Source organism: Galeopterus variegatus, unplaced genomic scaffold (genome assembly GCF_000696425.1).
Source record: "Galeopterus variegatus unplaced genomic scaffold, G_variegatus-3.0.2 Scaffold1013, whole genome shotgun sequence".
NCBI lineage: Eukaryota > Metazoa > Chordata > Mammalia > Dermoptera > Cynocephalidae > Galeopterus > Galeopterus variegatus.
In genome coordinates, this window is record NW_007727124.1 from 39958 (window position 1) to 63610 (window position 23653).

At 44.8% G+C, this 23653-nt stretch overlaps 1 protein-coding gene and 1 pseudogene across 1 annotated transcript in view; one reads left to right on the forward strand and one right to left on the reverse strand.

The window, feature by feature from the left end:
• Window positions 1-23653, forward strand: part of ABCC5 (ATP-binding cassette, sub-family C (CFTR/MRP), member 5) — a 140786-nt gene that overhangs the window by 12665 nt on the left and 104468 nt on the right. The window lies entirely within an intron of this gene.
• Window positions 10788-17625, reverse strand: LOC103591700 (annotated as a pseudogene).

The window sequence follows — 23653 nt, forward strand, 5'->3', positions numbered from 1 at the left end:
CTAAAAAAAGAAGAGAGAAGACCCAAATAACAAAAATTAGAAATGAAAAAGGTGATATTAGAACTGATACCCCTGAAATACAAGGAATCATTCGAGACTACTATAAACAACTATATGCCAACAAATTTGAAAATCTGGAGGAAATGGATAAATTTCTGGACACACAAAAACTACCAGAACTGGGCCAAGATGATGTAGAAAATCTGAACAGACCAATAACAATAAAAGAGATTGAAGCTGTTATCAGAAGGCTCCCAACAAAGAAAAGTCCAGGACCACATGGATTCACAGCAGAATTCTACCAAACATTCAAAGAGGAATTGACACCAATTCTCTACAAACTGTTCCAAAAAGTTGAAACAGAGGCAATTCTCCCAAACTCATTCTATGAAGTAAACATCACCTTGATATGAAAACCAGGTTAAGATACAACTAAAAAAGAAAAGTACAGGCCAATATCCTTGATGAATATAGATGCAAAAATCCCTCAGTAAAACACTGGCTTACAGAATACAGCAACACATATGCAAAATTATACACCATGATCACATGGGATTCATCCCAGGGATGCAAGCTTGGTTCAACATATGCAAATCAATAAATGTGATACACCATATCAATAAAATCAAACACAAGGACCATACAAAGTTAGCAGATGGAAAGAAATCATTAAGATCAGAGCAGAATTTAATGAAATTGAAACCTAAAAAATGTCCCCATCAAAATTCCAATGACATTTTTCTCTGAAATGGAAAAAACTATCCAGACATTTATAGGAAATAACAAAAGACCATGCATAGCCAAAGCAATTCTGAGCAAACAAAATAAAGCTGGAGGCATAACACCACCTGACTTTAAACTATACTATAAAGCTATAATAACCAAAACAGCATGGTACTGCATAAAAACAGACATACTGATTGATGGAATAGAATAGAGAATCCAGAAATCAACCCACACACCTACAGCCATCTGATCTTTGACAAAGGCACCAAGCCTATACACTAGGGAAGAGACTGCCTCTTCAGCAAATAGTGCTGGGATAACTCGATACCCATATGCAGGAGAATGAAACTAGACTCATACCTCTCACCATATACTAAAATCAACTCAAAATGGATTAAAGAATTAAATATACACCCTGAAACAATAAAACTTCTTAAAGAAAACATAGGAGAATGGCCGCAAAAGCACAGGCAACCAAAGGAAAAATAAACAAATGGGATTATATCAAACTAAAAAGCTTCTGCACAGCAAAAGAAACAATTAACAGAGCTAAAAGACAACCAACAGGGTGGGAGAAAATATTTGCAAAATATACGTCTGACAAAGGATTAATATCCAGAATATACAAGGAACTGAAACAACTTTACAACAACAACAAAAAAATAAACCAATTAAAAAATGGGCAAAAGAGCTAAATAAGCATTTCTCAAAGGAAGATATATGAATGGCCAACAGACACATGAAAAATGCTCAACATCACTCAGCATTTAGGAAATGAAAATCAAAACCACACTGAGATACCATCTCACCCCAGTTAGGATGGCTAATGTCCAAAAGACTCTGAATGATAAATGCTTGCGAGGTTGCCAAGAAAAAGGAACTCTCATACACTGTCGGTGGGACTGCAAAATGGTGCAGCCTCTATGGAAAATGGTATGGAGGTTCCTCAAACAATTGCAGATATATCTACCATATGACCCAGCTATCCTACTGCTCGGAATATACCCAGAGGAATGGAAATCAACAAGTGAAGGTATATCTGCTCTCCAGTGTTCATTGCAGCACTCTTTACAATAGCTAAGAGTTGGAACCAGTCCAAATGTCCATCATCAGATGAGTGGACACAGAAAATGTGGTATATCTACACAATGGAATACTACTCTGGTATAAAAAAGAATGAAATATTGCCATTTGCAACAACATGGATGGACCTAGAGAGAATTATATTAAGTGAAACAAGTCAGGCACAGAAAGAGAAATATCACATGTTCTCACTTATTTGTGGGAGCTAAAAATAAATAAATACACAAATAAACTGGGGGGAGGGAAGAAGACACAACAATTACAATTCCTTGAAGTTGATACGACAAGAAAACATATATGAGGTTGTTGGGAGGGAGGGGGTAGAGGGAGGAAGGAGGGAGTTTTTGGTAATGGGCCACAATAATCAACCACATTGTATATTGACAAAATAAAATTAAATTAAAAAATTAAAAAAATTTAAAAAACATGAATGACAAACTGGGAAAGAGCATTTGCAATTCATATTCTAGCAACAGGGTAATCTTCCTGATATAATGGGCTCCTCCTACAAATTGTGAAAGAAGAGACTTTACAGAAAAATGGGCGGAGTCCAGCTACAATTAGCTTAGGAGAAAAAAGAATAGATGGCTCTTAAATATACCAAGTTAACTTCAACTATGTCTTAGTCCATTTTGTGCTGCTATAACAGAATACCTGAGACTGCGTAATGTATGATAAATAGCAATTTATCATGTTTATTTATAATAAACAGCAATTTATCATGCTAGAGGATGAGAAGTCCAAGATCAAGGGGCCGGGATCTTGCAAGTGTCTTCTTGCTGTATCATGCCATGGAAGAAGGGAAAGAGAGGGTGAGAGAGAGACAAAAGAGGGCCAAACTCATCCTTTTATAGTGAACCCACTCCCATGACAATGGCATTAATCCATTCATGAGGGCAGAGCCCTCATGGCCTGATCACCTCTGTAAGGTACCACCTCTTAACACCATTACTATGGCAGATAAATTTCAATATGGGTATGGGGAAGGGCAACCATTCAAACCATAGAAAACCATAATCAGAGAAATACAAATTAAAACTGTGCTAATATCATTATTTTACCATCCTAATTAGCAAAAATCCAAAAGTGTGACCACACATCCTGCTGGAGAGGCTATGGGGAAAATAGGCACTTTCCCACCGGGCCTGCCCTTTGCTGGACAATTTGGCAGTATCATTCAATGCTACTGTCAGGCTAGGGCTCAGAGACCCTTCAAACCTGTTGTACAGACTGGGTCACCAGACCCCTCACGTGCCAGGCTGGGCCACAGACCCCTCATGTGCTTGTTAGGTCATAGACCCCTCACATGCAGGTCACGAGATAGGTAATTGGGAAAGATCCCAGGAGCTGTTGGCACAGTTGGCAGGTTCTTTCCAACGTGAGCTCAGTCCTCAGGTACCTCAGCAGCCACAGCAGCCTCCAGAAGCAGTGGCAGTGGCCTCCTAGGGCATCCTATGGGCACTGGCAGCAACAGTCTCCCACAGCAGTAGCAGCCTCCCTGTGGCCCCCCTGGGGGCATCCCAGGAGTGGGAGGTTCTGTGGATCAGAGCCACTTGTCCTATATACTTAAGTTCAATAACTCAGGACACCTGGATGTGAGTCAGACAACCCAGGAACACCTGGGTGCCTACACACATCCACATCAAACAATAACCAAGGAACACCTGGGTGCACAAGCACAGTTATTATATTTATATCAAATGCTCGGCAAGATTTCGAACCCCTGAGGGATCCTGACCATTTTCCTATATTTTCCCTACAATCCACCCTTTGGGGTCCCTCGCCATACAATCCATGTATTTGGAATCTTCCACCATGTTCCCTTAAGAAGGATAGCTGATCCTTGCATCCATATAATCTCTGTACCTATTATGCATTCCATGCACCTTGAGGCCTTTCCCCATAGCTCTACCTTTTCAGCTACATTTAGTGACATTCCATCCCAACAGTCCTAAAAATCTTTAGCTTGTTGCAACACCAACTCAAAAGTCCAAAGTTTTATCTGAGACTAAAAGCAAAACTTCTTCCAGCTATGAACCTGTAAAAATCAAAAATTTTACCTACTTCCAAGATACAGTGGTGGGACAGACATTGGGGACACATTCCAATTCCAAAAGGGAGGAATAAACCAGAAGAAAGGAAAAACACCCCAGACAAATCCAAAACCCAATAGGGCAAACATTAAGTGCAACGGGGTATCTGGGCCCCCAAAGCACTGGGCAACCCCACTTCTACAGCTCTGCCAGGTGCAGCCCATTGAGCTGCCCTGGTGCCTGTGGTTTTTCTACACACATTACACATTGCCAGCAGCCCCACAGTTCTGGGCTCGTGGTGGCAGCTCCGCTGTCCTGGATCCACTAGACATTTCCACAGTAGATGACCTCTGCAGCGGCTCCGCCCCTGCAGCAGGTCTCTGGGTCCCCAGGCTTTTCCATATGTCTTCTGAAATCTGGGTGGCGGCTGCTATGCCTTCACAACTCATACTCTGCTGGCCTGCAGACTCAACATGATGCTGACACCACCAAGGTTTTCGGCTTTATGCTCTCCAGAGCTGCTGCACAAACTACACTCAGGGCTGCCTGAGGCAGGGCTGCTCCAGCCAGAGCAGCTGAAATGCAGGGAGCAGTTTCCTAAGGGCAGCAGTGCCCCAGGTCTGCCCTCCAGAAAAACTCAGTTCTCCTAGGCCTCCAGGTCTGTGATGGGAGGGGCACTCTTCCAAACTTCTGAAATGCCTTCAGGGCCTCTCTCCCATTGTCTTGACTGTTAGTATCTAGCTACCCCAATCCCTAGCTCCCAAATCATTTGAATCAGCTCGGCATACATTTGCTATTTACTCACAGTCTCAAGCAGTTCTCCAGCATTCGCCCACCCACTTAAAACATCTGTATTCACTCATTCCATCAAGGAGTGGCCACCCTGCCCCTGTGTATATCTGTAGCCATTCTGCAACCACTGCCACAGAGACAGGTGTGTGGTAATGGGAGCTAACTTTTCTACCTTTTCAACAGATGAAAACATACTTTAAATTCTGCGGGGGCACCTGTCCTTGGGTCATCTGCCCATCTGCATGCAGGACTCTTTTCTCGGATTTAAGTGACACCTAGTGGGCCATCTGCATGTTGGAAAAATGCAACGTGTGTTTACAACATCTTCTCCAAAGCACATTAAACCATCCACACCTAGGTCCCATAGCTGCAGCAGCTAGGTACCTAGGGGCTTTCCCTGTTTCTGCTGAAACTGTTTCTCCAAGCCAACCAATTCAACGTGGGTATATGGGTCATAGGTAGTGAATTGGGTCACCAGTGGGTTGCCTACCAGTCCTCCGGTCCATAGGCTGCTCGTGCTTCACTTTCTGATGAATGACAGGAGACGCAGAGTCTCCCCCAACTCACCATCAGGATCATCATTGTGCCCGGCGTCAGAAGCAGGGATGACCTGTTGCTTCACTTCAGTCTCCAGGGCATGTACTCGTGTTTCCAACCCGTCTGCTTTCTGTTTCAAATCTCAAAGCTGTGCTGCTTCATGCAGTGCCTGGTCCATGCTGACTCACAGTATAGTGAGCAACAGCCAGACCCTGGCCAATAGGAAAGTGGCCACCAGGTACCACATACCCGAGGGTAGCCACATTTCCTTTCCCTCCCGAGGGGCAACTGCCTCCCTTACCTGCTCAGAATCCTTTCAATGACACCAGTTGTCAGGCTAGGGCCCACAGACTCTTCAAACCCATTGTACAGACTGGGTCACAGACTCCTCACATGAAGGTAGTGAACTAGGTAATTGGGAAAGATCCCAGGAACTGTTGGCACAGTAGACAGGTTCATTCCAATGTGAGCTCAGTCCTCAGCTTCTTCAGTAGCAGCAGCTCACAGCAGCCTCCAGCAGCAACGGTGGTGGCCTCCCAGGGCATCCCGGGGACAGTGGCAGCAACAGCTTGCAACAACTGCTTCCCATAGCAATAGTGGCCTCCCCATGGCCCCACCAGGGGCATCCCAGGGACAGGGGGCACTGGGGATCAGAGCCACTTGTCTTTTTTTTTTTTTTTGTCTTTTTCCATGTCCGGCAACGGATTGCAACCCTCAGTGTCACGCCCGGGGACCGGCAACGGGATCGCAACCCTCGGTGTTGCCCCCATGCCTCGCTCAGCCAGTGAGCGGGAACCGGTCTGTATGTGGGATCCGAACCCTCGGGCGGGAGCGCCGCCGCGCTTCCCAAGCGGTGCACTATCCAGTGCGCCACCGGGCCGGCCCGCCACTTGTCTTTTATACTTAAGTCTGATAACCCAGGACACCAGGGTGTGAGTCAGACAGCCCAGGAACACCTGGGTGCCCATGCACATCCACATCAAACAATAGTCAAGAAACACCTGGGCACGTGTGCACAGTTATCATATTTACATCAAATGCTCGGCAAGATTCTTTTTTTTTTTTCTGTGTCTGGCAACGGATCGCAACCCTCAGTGTCGCCCCCGTACCGGACCGGGACCGGCAACGGGATCGCAACCCTCGGTGTTGCCCCCATGCCTCGCTCAGCCAGTGAGCGGGAACCGGTCTGTATGTGGGATCCGAACCCTCGGGTGGGAGCGCCGCCGCGCTTCCCAAGAGGCGCACTATCCAGTGCGCCACCGGGCCGGCAGTCGGCAAGATTCTGAACCCCCAAGGGATCCTGACTATTTTCCTATATTTTCCCTACAGCTACAAATGCATAATCTTTGACCCAGCATCGCACTTCTCAGAATTTTCTTATCTACATAATGAAGAAATATGGTTTTTACAAGATTATTTGTTATAGTATGGCTTGTAATAACTGGACAAAACCCACCATCATTTGGGCACTAATGAAATAGACTGTGGCAGAGGGACACCTCCCACTGGTGGCCAGGAGGTCCTGGTGAAGCCAGTGTATGAGGCCTCAGTGTATGTAGCCAAGCCTCAGTCCACCCGGGCCCAAGCCATGTGCTGGAAGCCAGGAGGCTGGGCCCAGTGAAGAGAGTCCTGTTCCTGACGAGGAAGTGCCAGGGGACCCCAGTGGGGCCATTTCTCATTTATGGCAGAGTCTGAGCAACCCAGGCACCAACTTCTGCTGCTGGGTGGCCATTCCCACCTGCTTCTTGCCACTTCTGGCACAACTCACCATCGCAGGGGATCCTCAGGAAGCTGTCTTGGGAGCACAGAGCTCCAGGAAAACAAAATATCCATTCCCTGACAGTCTTTCCTGATAAAAAAGTATTAACTCATCCACTCATGCATTGGATGATTAATAACAAATCAACCTGAAAGACAGGTAGTGTTGTCATCTCTACTGATCCTGCCAGGCTCACAGACATGTTGAAAGGAACCTGAGAGTTTTCTTCCCTCATACTCGTGGTGGGTTGAGGGAAAATAAGGCTTTTCTACTACAAGGTGGTGTCTTCACTGAAGCTCCAGTTCAAGCCTGTGCTCAGCTGCATGGTGTTGAGTGCTGATGTATGGAGTTCTCTCTGTGTTTAGGTCTTGGGGTGTTTATTTCCAGCTTCTGGGCTGAGGTGATGCTGCAGATTGTTGCGGAAGGGTGCATAAGCTGGTGACCTGTGCACAGTTCAAACCCCTGCTAACACAGTGCTAAACTTTGGAATTGACTGATGCATGGTAGCATCAGATGACCTGGGAAAGGCAGGCCAAGTACCTCTACTTCCAAGGCGTATGTCTAAAGAGTTACTGCCTTCCATTTGTGGACAGCCAGGTGATAGAAAGGGCAGGAGGGAGTAGCCATGAGAGAATTTGAAGCAGCTCCTTAATCTTGAAACTTGTGTTTCAGCTGGAGACCCTGCAGATGAAGGGGAGAAGATATCAGGAAAGTGAAGGTAAATGGTCAAGCTCCCTCAGGGGGTTTGGAATCTTGCTGAGCATTTGATGTAAGTGATAACTGTGCACGTGCACCCAGGTTTCTTAGCTATTGTCTGAAGACGCACATAGGCACCCAGGTGTTCCTGGGTTGTCTGACCGACATCCAAGTGTCCTGGGTTATTGGACTTGAGTATAAAGGACTAATGGCTGTGATCCACAGTGCTTTCCACCTCTGGAATGCCCCGGTGGGGCCAGGAGGAGGCTGCTACTGCTGCTGGAGGCTGTTGCTGCAAGCTGTTTCTGCCAAGGCCACTGGGAGGCTCCAGGAGGTCACTGCTACTGCTGCTGGAGACTCCTGCCATAAGCTGCTGCTGCTGCTGTTGAGGAAGATGAGGACTGAGGTTGTGTCATCTGCAAACAGCTCCTGGGATCTTTTCCAATTACCTAGCTCGCGACCTACCTGTGAGGGTTCGGTGACTCAGCCCAGCACGTGAGGGGTTGGTGACCCAGTCTGTACAATGGGTTTGAAGAGTCTGAGCTCTAGCCTGACAGAAGGCAAGGCCTGATAATTTGGAACAAGGCTGTTCTCTTCCAAACTTTCCTTTCCTTTGTGTTTGGAACTTAGAAAAGAGGAATGAACACCAGGTGAGTTGCAGGAAAGGGTCATTGTGATTTTATTTTTAGTGCAGAGAGAGGATTCTTACTTTTTTTTGTTTTTTCTTTTTGGCAATCTGGCTAATACAAGGATCCAAACCTGGGACCTTGGTGTTATAAGGCTGTGCTCTAACCAACTGAGCTAACCTGCCAGCACATGTTGCCTGACTTATATACCAGGGTCCTCATTCCTGCCCACTGTCCATGTCCCTGAGCCATACCTAATTCCTGACTCCTGTATCAATGGAAGTCCCAGTCAGTGGAGTCTCTTCTTGATTGGTCGCCCCAATAAACAACTTTCCAGGATGTATTGACTCCTTGGTATACTGATATATGTAAAGTAGAAAAAAATTGCAAGATGACATCTAGAAAAGTATAAATGTGGAGATGGGGGAAAAAAAGAAATGATAGAAAGGTGATCTTAAGAAATTTGAAATTCCTCAGATATTTGGTAGACACTTCAGTTTAAGTTATTGGCAAAAGCCAAGGATAAGTTTCTGAGTAAGAAATATGTTACAAATAATGGAAAGGAGAAGAAAACATAAGAGAACCTGATCACAGAAATGCCCTTACCAGCGTCTAAGTAATGTGTCTAAGAACTCAGTGATAGTTGACACATGAAGATGGGTTGCTAATTTTCCACGTTAGCTATGGAAAATAAAATAAAATATACTAGGAAGGCATAAAGAGATTAAGATCTAGTAAAATGTGGAATCTTGCTTTGCTGGCATTCATTTATTACTTTGTTTGGCAAGTCTGTATTTAGCATCTGTGATGCGTCAGGCAAGGCTAAGGTATGAAAAAGGGCAGGACGTTGTCCCTGACATTTAGGAAAGCTCACTGTCTTAGGGGAGGCAGAAATTTAAATAAATCTGTGAAGTGTATTCCCCTAATTGAAATATCATTCAGAAATTTGTCTTTGGTATCCGTGAACTTTCATTTTAATTTCTGCCTCTCCTCAGGGCCTTGCTCCCAGCTAGCTGTTAGAATCCTCCTCCTGACGATATCTGCTGCCGAAGGCGAGAAGTACTATTAACAGGGAGCTCTTGTTAAACAAATATTTTTATTGTTTTTTTGTGTGTTTCTTTTTATTTATTCATTTTTTAGCTTTAAATTTAATTAACCTGAACTATGACAAGCACAGTTGTTTTCTTTTGATAATAAATGTAATACATTCTCATTGAAAACAATTCAGAAAACAGACAAGGATATAAAAGGAAATAGCAATTACTCATAATCCCATTATCCAGGACAAAGTGTACTAATGTTTTGGTGTCTAGTCATCTATGCGTATTTCTCTGCATCTCTCTGTCTCTCTCTCTCTCTCTCTCTCTCTCTCTCATCACCCATGTATCATCTATGTATATATTTTACAGATTATGTATACATATTGTTTTGTAACTTGTTTTCTCCACATAATGTATCATGAACCTGTTTCCATGACATTAACATAGATCTACATCCTCACTTTAAATGTCTGCATAGGATTCCATTGTGTGGCTGAATGACTATTTATTTATTTATTTATTTTTATTTATCTTTTTCCTTTTTGTCTTTTTTCGTGTCCGGCAACGGATCGCAACCCTCAGTGTCGCGCCCATACCGGACCGGACCGGCAATGGGATCGCAACCCTCGGTGTTGCGCCCGCACCTTGCTCAGCCAGTGAGCAGGAACCGGTCTGTATGTGGGATCCGAACCCTCGGCGGGAGCACCGCCACACTCCCAAGCGGCGCACTGTAGCAGTGCGCCACCGGGCCGGCCCCTGAATGACTATTTAACCTGAACCATTTAATTAGGGTCCTTCCTGGCCCTCCTCCAAGCGTGCATATTCGGAAGAAACACTGTTGAGAAATCAGAGGAAACTGTCAAAAAAAAAAAAAAAAAAAACCCAAAAAACCGCAATATATTATTTCAGAGCAATTTCAGTAATGAGAAAGGTAAAGGAAAGTGAAAAAAAATTGAAAGGAACATTTTGCATTTTAAAATATTTTATTGCAAATGAAATAGTTTCTTGCCTATGAGATTCGAGCTTTTTATTCTTATGGAATTTTGAATGTGTCTGAAACACTTAAAAACGAAATCAGATTATACCTATTTAGTGTTAAGTATCAAAGCTTCTGCAAGAGGACTTTCCACCCCAGTGTTTGTGTTCCTATAATAAACATAGCAAGGAGTCAGTGCTTCCTAGAAAGATATTTATTGGGTGACCAATCACAGAGAGACTCTGCTGACCTGGAGCTACATTGATAATGGAGTCAGGAGTTAGATGTGGCTCAGGGACACTGATATATGAGGACCTTGGCATATAAAAAGTGAGGAAATTGTTCAAAACTGTTCTCAGCCTCCTTGGTATTGTTGTGTTGAAGTTTTTAGAATATAGTAGAAGACATGGTAGTCACTGGTGATAAGTGACTAAGATTAGGAAAGTGGTCAGGGTCTGGCTGGTCCTAAGACCAGGAGAACTGCCAAGCTGTGGTTTTCAGAGAGAGGTGGATGTCCATCTAGGTCTTCCAGAGGATGATGACTGTGATGACAGAGGAGGCCAGCAAGAGCAGGTAGAGGTGGAAGAAAAGGGTGTCCATCATGAGGCTGAACTGCACCCACAGCTCTACCAAGTGCTGCTTCTGGGCCTCCCTTTTCATCTGAGCCACTGCTGATTCAGGGCACCCATTTGACCCTGTCTCTCTGGGGCCTGGTGCTGTCCCCACCAACCCTGCTGGCTCCTTCAGGCCTGTGGAGAAGACAGAGACTCAGCCATGGGCTGCAAAAGTCACTAGGTAGGGAGGGTGCCCAGGAAGGAGGCAGGAGCTGAGAACTAAAGGTTGGGAACAAGTGTAAGTGGTGCTGGCTTCCCTTACCAGGCAGGTGGGTGGGGGCAGGACCCATGTCCTTATTTTCCCTCTGGGGTGCAGTGGGGCAGCATCTCTTTGGTGTGATGTAGTGCAGGAGCAGAGGGTGGAGCCCCTGAGGCATGGGTGGGGGCTGGGTGGCGTCCAGGTGCAGCAGGTAGGTAATGAAGATGGTTTCCAGCAGGCTGACCACCATCAAGGACAGGCACACAGCAAAATAGACACCTGAGGGCAAAGCAAATGAGAAATAACCAGGGCAGATTAATCTCCAAAATTTATAAGTATCTTTCTAACTCCAGTTTTTCCTCAGAACCCATTCCCTCATTAAGTGGAGCAGTAGCCAGTTCTCATGGTCCCCCTCCCTGTCCCCTGCTGCCTTTGCTTCCCAGAAAGTAGGAGAGGCCATATTGATGAGCGAGGTGCCATTGGTGGGGAGCAAGTCATTCACCCTGAGCAGGAAGACGCTGTAGCCCAGCAGAAGGGTTATCTTGAATGGGGCACGGTTCTTGCTCTCTGCTGGCAGGTAGAAGCTGAGGGCGTTGATGGCAACCAGAAAGCTACTGGGCACCAGAAGGTTTATGATGTAGAGGCTGGGCCTGTGCCTGATGGACATCTGGAGAGAGATTGGAGAAGATGGCAAATAAATTGATGCCAGAGGGCTCAACTTGTATATTTGACAATATAATTCATGCCAATGTGTTGTTAGACTGGCTATGGGACAGTCTGTTTAGGCAACGCATGTAGTTTTTTTTTTTTGTATTTGTTTTTAAGAGGGGGAGTTGAATATGGGATTTGAAGTGGCAGGGGTCCTCAATTGGGTAAGTCACTTTGTTTTTGAGGGCCTCAGTTTCCCCACCCATGAACTTAGGAAAGCAAGATATATAATGCTTCATAAATTTGCATGTCATCCTTGTGTAGGGGCCTTGCTAATCTCTGTATCGTTCCAACTTTAGTGTATGTGCTGCCAAAGTGAGCACAATGCACGCATATGTAATCGTGCCCCTCTATGATTTTTGTTTATTTTCAACCTGCCAGGAACACAATGACTGTAGAAGTAAGTAGGGCAGAGCAAGTATATGCGGCAGGGGGAGGCCCTGGGGATCCTGCTTTTGGTCGGTCAGGTAGAGGGTGGAGTGGGGATCAGGTGCTTAACCCTCTGGAACTTTTTACCTCCCAAGGAGCCTTAGTTCAAGAGGAAAATCACAGAGCAGCTGGGATCAGAAGTCAAACACAGAACCCAGACTTACATAGAACATGATCTTGTCATATAAGTTGCTGCCCATGGACATCTTTGGGGTGACCTTATTGATGCACAGGAGTTCCCACTCTCCCTGGGTTCAAATGATGTTACGAGGTGTGTCTTATCTCCCACACTTCCCTGTCTGTGCCCAGGACCATGCTATCCACTGTAAGTGAAGTCCAGTCAGCTTCACCCAGAAGTGTCTCCAGGCCTCCTGCCCACACAATTTGATTTCTCCCCCACTGAGCTTCTTCAATGAAATCCCCCTCCTCACCCCCCCAGTCCTTTTAAAGTGGGCCATCCTGGTTTTCTCAGAAGTGGGTGCAAAGCTACAGCCATTGTCGGAATCCTGCCGACATAGCCAACCATATTGCTACATGACTACACCAGTTGTTGGGTTGAGGCAATAGCTATGCTAATTGTATGGCAATCTCATAACTAAAGCCAAACATTTCATTATTTTAGTTATACTAAGTTTCCATTTGTATTGTTAGGATTAGAGCTTAGGGCCCACAGACCCTACAACCCCGTTGTACAGACTGGGTCACCAGACCCCTCACATGCCAGTCTGGGTCACCAGACCCCTCACACGCAGGTCCACGCTAGGTAATTGGGAAAGATCCTGGGAGCCATTGGCAGATGACATGAACTCAGTCTTTATCAGTAGCAGCAGAAGCAGAAGTGGCAGTGGCCTCTCGGGGCATTCAGGGGGCACTGAAAGCAACAGCTTGTGGCAACAACCTCCAGCAGCAGTAGTGGCTTCCCTGCACCCCCCCGGGGGGGGCATCCTGGGGATGGGGGGCACTGTGGATCAGAGCCACTCATCCTTTATACTTAAGTCCATAACCCAGGACACTCAGGTACACATGCACAATTACATGAGACAATAACCAAGGAACACCTGGGCACATGTGCATATTTACATCAAATGCTCGGCAAGATTCTGAACATCTGAGGGGCCCTAACCATTTTCCTATATTTTCCATACAGTGGGTTACAGGACTAGCAATTCATTAGGGCTGGGGTTGGGGAAGTCGGGGGTGGGTAGGGGGGTGGCTGCTGCATTGCTTCTCTTGTTGAAAACAAGAATGAGTCAAGGTTGTTGTGGGAATATTGGATATGATTCAAACGTGAGTCAATAACTTTTGGAGTCATTCCTATTTTCCTTCATCATACAATTCCCCAGTTGTATGATGTTGTTTCAGTGGACTCAAACTTGAACAGCTTAACATTTTTATAATAACATTTATGCTCATTATGATGATTAATTTATCCAAATCTGCCACATGACACCTGGTAGCATTCAGTTACATTAATTTACTAATTCAAGTGTGTTAGCTATTAAGGTTAAAAGATTCGAGCTAAAAATTACAAGTATGCAGCAGCTCAGGGTCAGGTGGGCCTCTTTGGGCACAAGGGCTATCCAACATGGAAAACTGTAGTTCTTGACCCTGTCTGCACATTAGCATCACCTGGGGAGATATAAAAACTAATGATGCCTGGGCCCCACCTGGAACAATTAAATTTGAATCTGGAGTCACACACGGTTATGGTATTTTTAAAAAAGCTTTAGTGGGCAGGCTGAGTTCAGAAGCACTGATCTAAAACCTTCCCTAACAACACCTACACCATTTAAATATCCTCCCCAGAATTTAAAATAGCTACCGAAATGTGTCATATTTACCTGTGTAGAGGAAAGAACGGAAGGTGAAGGTATGGTTGAGTTAAAAAGAAAGTAGAAGATGTCCAGGTTATAGATGCTGGTCACCCCCATTGGCTTATCATACTTTATTTAGTTATGGTATTTTTAAAAAAGCTTTAGTGGGCAGGCTGAGTTCAGAAGCACTGATCTAAAACCTTCCCTAACAACACCTACACCACTTAAATATCCTCCCCAGAATTTAAAATAGCTACCGAAATGTGTCATACTTACCTGTCTAGAGGAAAGAACGGAAGGTGAAGGTATAGTTGAGTTAAAAAAAAGTAGAAGATGTCCAGGTTATAGATGCTGGTCACCCCCATTGGCTTATCATACTTTATTTGGCCTTAGCTGCTGACATAGGCACAAGACCTGGAGATGTCTGATCCACACTCTTGCTGTGTGGGAAAGGGAGGAAGGGGTGGGAGCTGTGGGTGCCTTAATCAGCTTTTGGCTCTGTCCATACTGTGCTCTCATTCTGGGCTCTTTCTCTAACGTCACTCTATCTTGTCTCTTCTACTCCTCATAGCGCTTATGGAAGTCAGTTAATTGAGACTGTGTCCCTGTCTGAATCTTTTGGTGGCTCCGTGCTCTGCACTGACCCCAGGCTGTTCTTTACAGATGGGGCATTATGCTGGCTGTCCCCAGCCCACAATGAAGATGTCTGGGAGCCACAGGTTTTCAGCTGATATAGTGAGTTTATTGATACCAACACACTCTTCTGAGTTCCAGGTGATGAAAGGATTGCCCCACACCTGCAGCCAGGGCAGGGAGAAATGGATCTGAGGGGTGGTGAGCTTGTCCAGCCAACCTCTCCTGCCCTTCACATTCTTCTTTAAACCTGATCCTCCAACTCCCATTTGTGTCCCTCATGACCACAGCCTGTCTCCTGCTCTTTATTTAACAAGGTGTCATCAGCAAAGTACCCTGTAATGGCCTTTGTTCCAGACAGATCTTAAATATGACTGACAACCAGTTGGAGCAGTAAACGCACCAATCTATGACCTGCATCCACTTGGCCATTTTGAGGGGTTGCCATTTCTATCTTCCTAAGCTACCTGGGGAGGTTTGTGTCTCCAGGGTCAGTCCAATTCTAGAAAGAGTTATTTTGTGCCAGGAAGATTTAGACCTTGGGTAGAGGTTTGGCCTAGAAAACCTTTAAGTCACTACTAACTCCTCAAATTTAAAATTATAACTGGAGGTGGGAAGGGGATAGTTGAATCTGCTTTACCAAATTCATCCACAGGAGTGATGTCAGCAGCTGGAGCTGGGCATCCTGATAAAGAAATTCCCATACAGGATTACTAGTGCAAAAAAGACTTGGCCCACACCTATCTCAAATTTTCATCAATATTTACTAATTTATTGCCAGACATAGTCCTAAATGCTGGACTGTCTTTTCCTTACTTGTTTCCCTTGTGTCAAGGGACAATTCAGATTTTAATTGACATAGAGACTACTTCTTTATGGAGCATTCCAGGAAGAACAGGACTCCAGGACAAATGCTTCCTGAAAAAGTATCACTGCAGCATTCTTCTTCATGCCTTCCCACCCCATAGGAAAACCATCTAATTTGTACAGAATCCATTTGGGGTAGCTATTGTTCACCACTGGACCAGTACAATGTTGCACTGACAGGGCAGAGGATCATTGTTCCCTATTAGAAGCTATAGAAAGGATGTGGGGACCAGGTCTCACCACTCCCAGGATGGCAGACAGGGTGAAGGAGGTGTTGACACGAGTGGGCATGCTGTGGTTGGTGACTGGATGGAAGGCCTTTCTGTCAAAAAGTGCTTGGAAGGTAGTGGGGTCCACCCCATGTTTTTCAAATCCTGAGCAGTTGATGGTGACAGTGTTGCTTCTTCCTGTAGAGAGCAGAGAACCTATGAGAGAGGGCCTCCATTTCCAGGGATGGAGCCTCTGCAGGGAGAGAAAATAGGGGACATACCGGGAGGAGCAGGAGAGTCCTTCCTTCCTGGCCAAGACTCTCCAAGGCCAAGTTTGGGGAGGATGTGCTGGGCTGGTAGGCAAATGGTGGAAGCGAATGTGGTGAGCTGCCTCAGTACTCTATTCTCATTCCCATTGTTTTGTTCCCATGCAAAATCTGCCCAAATCTGTATGCAAATTTGGCCTTAGTGCAATGACAACCACTTCAAGTAGTTCTTTAATGTACCTATCACAAGTCCCTTGGTTCTACCTAGCAGTAGCATTACTTAGCATGGCCCTAAAATTTGTAGTCCAGGTCACTTAGATATCTGATCTAATGTGATTCTCTTCCTAACTCTTAGGGGCTTCTGTCTACTGAAGTCAAGAACAGAGTTATCAAGAGGATAAGAGAAGTAAACAATTGAAGTTATTAGGTAGGTATGGGAAATATATAATAGGTATTCTGAATGGGTGCTTACCCTGCTGCTATGCATTTATTTTGCTCTTCTCAGATTTAGTGACCTCAGATATCTTGTGGGTTTTTCCAGCCTCAGGATCATTAGGCAATATCACTGAGCAGATATCATATACCCCAACCATAAAGTGAGGCCTGTACAGATACTGTCTCTAGGCCATGGCGCCATCTGGGTAGTACATGAGCAGAATCTTTGCCCCATTGCCATCTTTGTATGGTCTTTTTCTCTACCTCCTTCTCTGTATCCCCATTTCATTGCATATTTAAGGTATGTACCCAGATTGGGAAGAAATGTTCCCTCATGGAAGCAAAGTATTGAAAGAGAGCCAAGATGCCGAGTACCGTTCAAGCTTTATTAAAGAAAGAAATCTGCCAGGCTGTCCTCAAAATGGTGGACATCCCCAACCATGGGTTTGTGAGAGTTTATATTAGCTTTTGGGCGTGAAATGTATCGGGGGAGGGACCATTAAGTTGACGTAACTGGGTGGAGAACTGCGCCAATGCAGAAGCTGGAAAGTTGTTTCTGTTTAAGTCAGGAGGTTTCCCGTAAAGGGAAGGGGGGAGGGGTTGGTGCTGGAGTGGAAGACGAGGCCGGTGGCTACTTTGTGCTGGTGCTTATTGTGTGCACAATGGCGCCGGCCTTGTCCAAAATCCATCAAGTATCTACTCCTTTTTACCTCAGATTGATCCCCACTGTCCCTTGGTGTTTTACATAATCCTTCAGGACGTGCTCAAAGTCAGTGGCTACTCCTCTCACAGGTACCATATCAAGGGAAAAAAAGACAAGGAGGAAGGGATAAGGGGCGTGGTGGAAGGGACATTTGAAGTCAAAGAAAAGATGGGGTTGGAGAGGTGGTGAAATGGGCAGTTTGGTAGATCCCTATGCAGGCGGGAATAGAGAAAGCCTGTGTGTACTCATCAGTGAAATATCTTCCTATCTGTCACAAAGAGGAAATCAAGAAACAGACATTGTAGAGGAAATATTTATCATGTTAATTCTGAATGCCTTCAAAGTGCTAGAGGGAAGTCCTAGATGTCCTTCAGAACTGCACTCTGGTCTTCCCTGTTCTTGCCCCATCGTAGCTTGAAGCGGAAGGCTGACAGTGAGGCAGAGGAGGAGTTCCCCTCTAGCAGGCCACCCCCCTTTCATCCTTCTCTTCTGGGTTCTTCTCTGGAGACTCACCAGGAGCCACCAAATCCTTGAGCTTAAAGGAGCTTGGACCACACCTTGGTTCCTGGTTTTGAATACTGCTTATGTCAGGTAACCACTCCCTAGTGAGAGGATATGGCCAGAGAGGTCACAGCAGAGTGTTCTCTTTTGCCCCTGTCCAGGTATCCCTTCCGGGCTCCTGGCAGGCAGGAAGTTGGATTGACACTAAAGGAGAAGCATCCTATTTATCTGCTCTGTGCTGAGATCAATAACAAAATAACTTGCCTCAATGAAAGAATGTGGGCTGGGAAAATAAGAATTATGTTCTTTCAAGGCCAGGGAATCTGCAGATTTGGAAAGGTGGCAATATTTAGTGATTTGGTTATAAATAGCAAAGTGTCTTACAGCTTTTGTTGAGACTGGGGATTATTATTCCACATACTAAATTATAAAGATTTGTTCATGCCTTCCTCATCTATTATCTATGTTTTTCCCCTAACTAGATTTCCTCTTTCCAGTCTCTCTGCCTTTCTGATTCAGTCTTCCAAACCAATGCTCTCCATACATCAATGCTAAGCATTGATTACATGATAATAGAAGTTATAAAATTAACTTAGCAAAGTTGTTTTTAACATTCGTGTTGTCAATAGTGTTATACATTATCTAACCTCAGCTAACATCAATATTATTGGCATGTGTCAATATTATGTCTTATGTCACATCTCTGTATAGAAAAAAAAAATCAGACCAAATGATTGAGTTTGGAGCATTTTTACATTAAGCATTTTAGTTACATTTCCAGAAAGACTTGGAAATTTTTTTCTTGCAGAAAGGGTGAAGGGTTAGATCTAGAATACAAAAGAAACTTTGTTCAGAATAAAAGATCATGACAGCCCTAAATAGAAAGTGCTGAGAAAGGCACGGATAACTTAGAGGCCTAAAGTAGGAGAGTACAGGACAGAGGGCTGCAGTATATTCCATTTGAGGTTTGTCATATCTGACATCCTTCAGCCCTACCAGCTTTGTGAGTCATATCTTCTCTTCTTCAGGATCTTGGCCAGACAGAGGCAGAAGTTTAAGAGAAAGGAAGAAGAAAGAAGAGGAGAAAAAGAAGAAAGGTAGCTAGAATTACTGGGTGGAAGGAGAAAGAAAGGGAGGGAGAGAAGGGCAAAAGGGAGTTAGAAAACCTGCTCAAGGTTTTGGGCTCTCTTTTGTGACTTGAAAGAGTTTAGCTGGGAGGCAAGTTAGCATCTGCAAGCATAAGGGACTGGCTAGCGCAAGGAGGAAGCTGCTGGCATGAGGGCTGGGGCACCTGGCCAGGCTCCAGATGCTCTCCCAAACTAGGAAGCCAGGTGGTTCTTTACAAAGTGTACTTTTAAAGCAAGTCAAATGTGGGTGTGATCAGGGACAGAGCTGAAAGGCCAGGATGGCAGTGACCCATTCAAGAAGTGAATGGAAGCTGAGACTGCAGCAAATAAGATCCTAGGGCTTTTGGCTTTGGACTAGAATGTAAGGCAGAGATTTGGGGGACAGAATTCCTGGAAAAATGGGGTAATTGGGGTAATTTCTCCTTCAAGGGAGGGGAGTGGAGGATGAGTATGACTGAGCAATCAGGCAGAAACTGAGCACAAAGGCTGTCCTTTAGATTGAACCCATTATGCCATGTAGAACCAAAATACTACTGGGTCACTAGCCACATGGACACACCCTTGAGGCATTGGGCTCCTGAACTGGCGAAGAGTGAAGGACTTTCAAAGGAGCAATGCTGGAGTTCCACAGGTAGGCTGTGCTACCAGACCTTGGGTCCAGGAAAGAAGGATAAACTTCAAGCTCTGCTGAAAGGTGGCTGAACACAGTTGATGAATATCTTGTTTTTGTCTAGGTTGGCTGAAAAATTGGAGTGGACCTAGATATATAGGTTGAACTCAAGAGTAGATTCATCTGCCAGGAGATGGAGACATGGAGGCGGGAGGGATAAGGCAGTGAGGCAGGAGTGCATACTCTGCCTGGGGAGTCGGAGTTCCAGCGCTAGGATCTCGCAATCTCAGGAGCTATTTCTGTGGCTGCTGTCACTGCTGCTGCTGTGGAGACAGTAACATATTAAGCACTTCACTGTGTGCCACTTCACTGTGTGTGATAAATGTCTTTTTTTTTTTTTTTGTCTTTTGTCTTTTTCCGTGTCCGGCAAAGGGATCGCAACCCTCAGTGTTGCCCCCGTACCAGACCAGGGACCAGCAACGGGATTGCAAACCTCGGCGTTGCTCCCGCGCCTCGCTCAGCCAGTGAGCGGGAGCCGGTCCGTATGTGGGATCCGAACCCTCGGGCGGGAGCGCCACCGCGCTTCCCAAGCGGCGCACTACCCAGTGCGCCACCGGGCCGGCCCATAAATGTCTTACCTACTTTATTTTATTTAATTTTCCCAACAATCCTACAATACAGATGTTGTATAGGAGCATGTAGAAAAACGAAATGGAGCCAACTAAGTAGAGGAAAGGTAATTTGACCTTGTATTTTCCAACTATATTTTAGAAGATAGTAAATTTGAGGAAAATCTAAATTTTGTAATTAACCAAAAAAATCAGACACCCACAAATGATTTGTCATCTTAACAAAAATACCCTAAAATGATGAATTAGAGACCATTTTCAAATAAAGCAGCAAAAATGATAATACTTAAAATACCCTGGGTTGCAGGTTTTACCATACTTATAAGAAGCCATAATGTTATCAAGACACCCCACAGTAAAACTATAAAGGAATGTCAAAGTGTTAATTTTTTTCCTTTAAGCTGTATATTCTTACAGAAAATGAAGGTTGGATGCTGATAACCAGCTCTATAACCACTGTAAAAAAGACAAACACGGTGTTTGCTTATAGGAAATGACCATCATTGCTGTAAAGAGAGAGAGCAAACACAATCACCAAAACAACCATTAGTCAGGGGCAGCTGTGTTTGCCTACAGGAAACAAAGATCGGAATGGGAGGGACACCTGTTGTCAAGTCAACCAGCAATGCCAGGTCAAGGAGAGACAGAGTATACCCCAAGTAGTCACACCTGTACCAGAGACACTTCTTCAGCTTAGTTCTAAAAACCCAAGCCTAATCCCACTTCAGGGAGAGTGTGGCTTGCCAGAGAATGGACTTGAACCTCTCCACTCCCTGATCACAGCATAAAGCCTTTGTTTTGCTGAACCAAACTTGGTTTCATTCCACGGGCTTAAGCGACACTGAGCAGGGAGATCCTGCTTGGGAAATCGGCATCAATAAGATTATGTCGTTTTTCAAAGGAAACAACAGAGTGAAAAGGCAACCTACAGAATGTGAGAAAATATTTGCAATCCATATATCTAATATGGGATTAATATCTGAAATATACAAGGAACTCCTATACCTCAATAGCAAAAAACCAAATAACCCATTTTAAAAAAAATGGACAAAGGGCTTGAGCAGACATTTCTCCAAAGAAGACATACAAATGGCAAACAGTTATATGAAAAGATGCTCAGCATCACTAATCATTAGGGAAATGTAAATCAAAAACTCAGATATCACCTCATACCTGTTAGGATGGCTATCACTAAAAAAAAAATATGAGTGTTGGTGAGGGGATATAGAGAAATTGGAGCCTTGTACACTGTTGGGAATGTAAAATGGTGCAGCCACTATGGAAAACAGTATGGTGGCTCCTCAAAAAATTAAAAATAAGATTACTATATGATCCAGCAATTCCACTTCTGGTTATATATTCAAAAGAATTGAAATCAGGATCTCAAACAGATATATGCATTACATGTTCATTGTAGCATTGTTCACAGTAGCCAAGATATGGAACCAACCTAATTATCTATTAAGAAATGAATGGATAAAGAAAATGTGGTATATACATACAACAGACTATTATTCAGCCTTAAAAAAGAAGGAAATCCTGCCAAACAGAAAAACATAGATGAACCTGGAAGACATACTAAGTGAAATAAGCCAATAGTCAAACTCATAGAAACAGAGAAGAACAGTAGTTGCCAGAGTCTGTGGGAAGGGGGAAGCAGGGAGTTGCTTTTCAAGTTTCAGTCATATGAGATGAATAAGTTCTAGAAATCTACTCTACAACATTGTGCCTATAGTTAACAACACTTTATTGTGCACTTAAGAATTTGCTAAGAGGGTAGGGCTGGCTGGTTAGCTCCATCGGTTAGAGTACCACCTTGAAACACCAAGGTCAAGGGTTCAGTTCCCCATGCTGGCCAGCTGCCAAAAGAAAAATTTAAGAGGTAGATCGCATGTTAAGCGTTCTTACCACAATAAAATGAAATTGAACAAAAACATGTAGTTTTTCGTCATGGACATCTTCATTGGGTCTTTTTCTACTTTCAGAATCCTTAGTGTGCACTGGATACACAAGACACACATGACTTTCTCCAGCTCAGACAAATAACTAAGCACTTGGAATGCTTGTTTAGGAGGCATACTCGCTTAGATGAGCTCTCATTTGGAGTTTGTCCCAGGACCGAGTCCCTTGTTGCGATGTGACTTGGACAGTCTCTCCTGGTGTGCCTGCCTCCTTCTTTTTGCCAGTAGGCCCTCAGAAAGGGAGGTCAGGCTTACGTAGACAGTGCTCCAGTAACTGGAATATCATTTTCTGAGGCCATTAGGAATATCTTCCCCCTACGTTCTCTGGAATATCCTGTTGAGTCCACAGGACTCCCATTTTAACTCCTGGCACATGTCTATCCTGAGCCAAACTGTGGGCTTTCGTGGTGGTTTAGAGGTTCTTAGATGACTCAGGGGTCATTGCAGGGGGCTCAGGGACTTCCTCCACACTCTCTCCTTTGTCCGGGCATTTTTGAGGCTTCCATCTGGGGTTCACATATCTCCAGGATTCCTGGGCACTCAGCCAAGACAGCATCTAGAAACAGAGGCTCTGAATGTAGGCTTTAACTGCCTCTTTGGACAATTTTGGGGCCACATAGGACTCCTGTGAGCCTGGAGTTAGCTGGAGCGGGGTTTCTCAACCTCAGCACTGTTGATATTTTGGTCTGAATAATTCCTTATTTGGTGAGCTGGCTCATGCATCTGAGGATGTTTAGCAGCATCTCTGGCCCACTAGATGCCAGCAGCACCTCCGACACCATTAATAATGTCTCCAGACATTGCCAGTGGTCCTCTCGGGGATAAAATTATCTGCAGTTGCGAACATCTTGAAACTTGGCACCTTGGGATCCCAGGAATTTAGCACTCTTAAAATCCCAAATCATGGTAGGGTGGTCACCATGGTCTCTCCCCTCACGCCCTGTTCTAACTGGCAATGTGGGGAACTGAATGGCAAGCTGACAAGGTCCTTGCCATTGTAAGGAAAAAGCCAGCAAGGCTGGCTCCCCATTTTGCCCTTTTCCCCCTTCTCCTTCCCTTTGAGGTCTGACCTTTGATTGAACCCAGGACCCTGGAAGCTTTGTAAATAAGAAATTAACGTTCTTATTTTGTTGATATGTAGTTAGCTATGAATCTTCAAGTGCTGTGGTAGCTGAAAATGTTCTATAAATAGCTTGGTACCAGATATAATTGATTTAATCACTACGATTTGTTATTTTCACTGGCTTATAAAAAGGAACCTAAAATAAACCGAGATGCCTTACAGGTCAGTAGCCAGTAAGGTCCTCCTGATTTCATAAAGCGTGACTCTTCATTTCTCACCATCTCCCCTTGGGGTACTGGTTGACAACATGGCAGAACAACTTCTGGCGTCTCACCATGGAACTCCCAGTATGTACAGTGAGCAGCCACTTGAGACTCCTTTCCAGGCTTCTTAGTACTGGTATCTGGTGTCCACTTGGCTGTACTCTGGTGGATCAGGAATAGGTAAGTTGGACAATAGATTCCCTAAGGCTTCAGAAGAGCTAGGGGTACAGACACCAGATTTAGGAGCCCAGCTGAGCTACAATGTCTGACCCAGAGGCTGGAGTCCAGTGCCCAGGCTGGCCCGCAGGATCTGTGTGAGTAGGCTTGAGAGTTTGCTCTCCTCTGGGATGAGGG